The 4,158-nt window shown below is 34.1% G+C and overlaps 1 long non-coding RNA gene across 1 annotated transcript; it reads right to left on the minus strand.

Annotated features, from left to right (window-relative positions):
- Positions 1-919: 919 nt before the first annotated feature.
- Positions 920-3,947, minus strand: LOC132752289 (uncharacterized). Its single transcript, XR_009628799.1, has 3 exons — positions 2,541-3,947; positions 1,897-2,507; positions 920-1,865 (listed from the first exon to the last, which is right to left on the minus strand). It is a non-coding gene; the product is annotated as an uncharacterized LOC132752289 (long non-coding RNA).
- Positions 3,948-4,158: the final 211 nt, after the last annotated feature.

Genomic DNA, 4,158 nt, shown 5'->3' on the forward strand with positions numbered 1-4,158 from the left:
TTCTCTGCAGGTACAACATTTTGCCTGAAATAATGCACAAAGGCGCACCTGAGGTCCTCGCCCCTAGTAAAGCGAATGTGTAGAGTGAAAGTTTGAAAAGAAACCACAAAAAAGCAGTCATTACCCAGAACATGCAGAACCACAGTTAACTTAGAGCTTAGCTAGCCAAAATGAATTTAAGTTAATAGATTTCTACATTTTTTTTTGCGAAAAAAATTAGGGATAATATTGAACATACAGGAAAATATAAGAAATTATTTCAGATATTATGATCAATAAGGTAACATGTTCATGTTTAACTAAAAAGTAGCTTCCGCAATGTCAACTTTCAAATTAAATGTTATATTGGACATGACACATTGTATTCTAAATAACCATCAGAACATTGCTTTACACCGCAAATGATCTGGGTTTTTATCTAGCGCAAGTGATTATTCCATAAAATAGAAAAATATTGCCAAAATTATCCCTGTTGAAAAGACTGCCAAAAATACAACTGCGTCGTATCATATTTTATTTTCAACTGCGTCGTATCATTTCGTAAAAATCATTATTTTCTTAGAAAATAAACATCCCTTTTTAATAAAATTTTGGTAAATGATGAAAAATTATATTTCGAAGTTTATGGTGAACTCTGAAACAAATATATAATTGATTTGAAGGAAAAAACGATAGATAAAGCAATATGAACTGCGTCGTATCCACACATTTTCATAAAAATTCTGCCTCGCTTCGAGTTGCAAGTTCGCTATAACTTTTGTTTTACAAAATAGTTGTGCAAGCAACATTATACCGAACGAAGCGGAAAATAGAGTAGCGTGTTAATACATATATCTTGTTTTCAGTCATTTCCAACAAAAAGAGTTATAAACAAAAACATATGTTTTTCGTTCCAAGATGGCGGCATTTGTTTACATTTTGTAGGATACGACGCAGTTTTGATTCCCAGCCCTGGTTAATGTAGTACAGGATACTAGAAAAATTAACTGTCCAGCTCAAATCATTGGCCAAGAAAACTGTCGATTTCCAATTTATCAGGTACTGCTTACAAAATGTAGCTAGGTGTTTAAATGGATCAAAATGAGGTCTGTTTCCTTTTAAAAGCACATCTAAGACATTTTTGCTTCTTTAGAAATGAGTTTATAATGTTTAAGTAATGGTTTTACAGCATGTTTAGCAATATAACCTTATTATATAGTTTTGAGCCTTTGAACCTCATTTGAGTTCCTTTAATAAATTTATTCTGCAACAACGAATTCCATGTGAGGTTTATAATGTCCTATTATTAATAGGAAATGTCCTATTATTAATAGATTCCTTAAGTTCTGCATTAAAGTTTAGCTTAGTAAATTTGTATTAAAAACAAGTAATATATAGCAGGATATTTATATGTTGCTTAAATAAAGCATTATGATTATTGTGATAGTGGAGGTATTTGTACTGTGATTGAAAAAAAATCTCTATTATTTTTAAAATCTTCGGTATTTTCTCCCACAGATTGCACTTGATGCCTCCAATTTTGAATTGTCATGCAAAGCAGAAGACCTGTTGGCAAGAATCCACAACAGGGAGGAGATACCTCATGATAGAGTAACAACAAGGAGGAGATACCTCATGAGAGAGTTAAACAACATGGAGATACCTCATGAGAGAGTACCAACAGAGAGGAGTTACCTCATGAGAGAGTAACAACAAGGAGATGATACCTCATGAGAGAGTAACACCAAGGAGGAGATACCTCATGAGAGAGTACCAACAGGCAAGAGATACCTCATGAAAGAGTAACAACAAGGAGGAGATACCTCATGAGAGAGTTAAACAACAAGGAGATACCTCATGAGAGAGTACCAACAAGGAGGAGATACCTCATGAGAGAGTTAAACAACAAGGAGATACCTCATGAGAGAGTAACAACAAGGAGGAGATACCAACAAGGAGGAGATACCTCATGAGAGAGTACCAACAGGGAGGAGATACCTCAGAGAGTACCAACAAGGAGGAGATACCTAATGAGAGAGTACCAACAGGGAGGAGATACCTCATGAGAGTTACAACAAGGAGGAGATACCTCATGAGAGAGTAACAACAAGGAGGATATACCTCATGAGAGAGTACCAACAGGGAGGAGATACCTCATGAAAGAGTGACAACAAGGAGGAGATACCTCATGAGAGAGTTACAACAAGGGGGAGATACCTCATGAGAGAGAAACAACAAGGAGATACCTCATGAGAGAGTACCAACAGGGAGGAGATACCTCATGAAAGAGTAACAACAAGGAGGAGATACCTCATGAGAGAGTAACAACAAGGGGGAGATACCTCATGAGAGAGAAACAACAAGGAGATACCTCATGAGAGAGTACCAACAGGGAGGAGATACCTCATGAGAGAGTAACAACAAGGAGGACATACCTCATGAGAGAGAAACAAAAAGGAGATACCTCATGAGAGAGTACCAACAGGGAGGAGATACCTCATGAGAGAGTAACAACAAGGAGGAGATACCTCATGAAAAGAGTTACAACAAGGAGGAGATACCTGTGTTGTTTTTATAAGCATATTGCCAGTAAAGTAAAAAGTTCTTGTTAATCTTTTTTAATATATTTTTTGTAAGTTTTATAAAAGTACTCATTATAAACTTAACACTTTTTTTTAAACCACTGTGTAAAAATGTAGCTGTTCTGTTGTAAATATTATTGTTTCTATTTTTTTATTTGTATTCTATAATGTTCTTTTTTTCTTGTTTGGAACATCCTTTTTGTTTGTTTTACACTCTTTTTAACCATTGTGCAAAAAATGTAGCAGTTTTGTTGTTATGTAATAGATAATATTTTTTTTTCTATTTCTTTTTTTTTTTCCCCCTACAATGCCCTTTTTTCTAGTTTGGAGCATCCTTTTTGTTTGCTTATATGTCTGGTGAACAGAAGAGGCTCATGCAGCTGTATGGACGCTTTGCATTTCTGGATGCCACATATAAAACTTCATTATATGATCTAACATTGTTTTTTCTGGCTGTAAGAACAAATTGAGGTTATCAAATTGCTGCAACATTTATTACAGAAGGAGAAACAGTTGTTGCCATTACTGAAGCTCTCTAGATACTGCATGCTCATGAATTTCCTTGGGAACCAGCATATTTTATGACTGACTATCAAGAAAGTGAAATACTTGCAATATGAAACTTCAATTTCTTGTTCCCTGTGTTCTGTGTGAAATGTGGAAATTGATAATCGTTAGTTTAGTTTATACTAATTTATCTTAGTTTGATTGTGTAATAAGCTATAAGCTTAATGAAACACTTTTTCTTAAATATATAACTCATGGTAGAATGCACCACTATAATTATTATCCAGATTTGATTCTAAGATATCACATCTTATCATGTCCTACATGATTTTGGAACATTATATATTGTCAATGGATTACGACAGTGTAGTATTTGTGATTTCAGTCAGGTACCAGACCACCCATAGTACTTAAAGTTTCCAGTTTTGGATCACGTCACTTCTATATCCATTCACTCTTTCAGTGGCAACGCTTAGGAAGTAGTAATGTGGAACCAAGGAGTTTTCAAATTGCAACTTTGGTTTGAATGTTGTAGTGACAGTCCAGTGTGCAGCAATCCAATGGATTCCTTGAGATCGGATTCTTCTTGTGACAGACTTATCTTGTTTTCGGTGGCATGTAACTAATACACCTAGGTACCTTGGGGATACTGCAGCAATAGTAGCAGAGGTACTATCAGACGTCACTGATTCTTTTTCAAGTAAGGCCAGATTCTATATGAAAGTTTATCACTAAGTCAACAGACATGGATAAAACAATCACTATAGGGGTAAGTTTATATATTCAAAAAAGTTGTTTATGATGTTTATTTCATGAAATATGAAGTTAACAAAGGGAGTCAAAAGAAAGAGGAAAAGGAATCTATTATAAAATATGAAAGTTAAAATATGTTTTGAAAATGTATAATTTTGAAATTAAACTATAAATATATATTTGTCTCATTATTACCTGTTTATTTGAAGAACATGTCTTAAGTATAAAATTTATATCATTAAATTTGTTATTGTTTTAAAAAGCATATTGCCAGTAAAGTAAAAGGCTTTTTAGAGATCGGAGTTAAAATCTCAGCAGGAATGTACTTTCACTGGCA

The sequence above is a fragment of the Ruditapes philippinarum genome, unplaced genomic scaffold (assembly GCF_026571515.1).
Source record: "Ruditapes philippinarum isolate M1 unplaced genomic scaffold, ASM2657151v2 ctg5361_1_1_1_1, whole genome shotgun sequence".
NCBI lineage: Eukaryota > Metazoa > Mollusca > Bivalvia > Venerida > Veneridae > Ruditapes > Ruditapes philippinarum.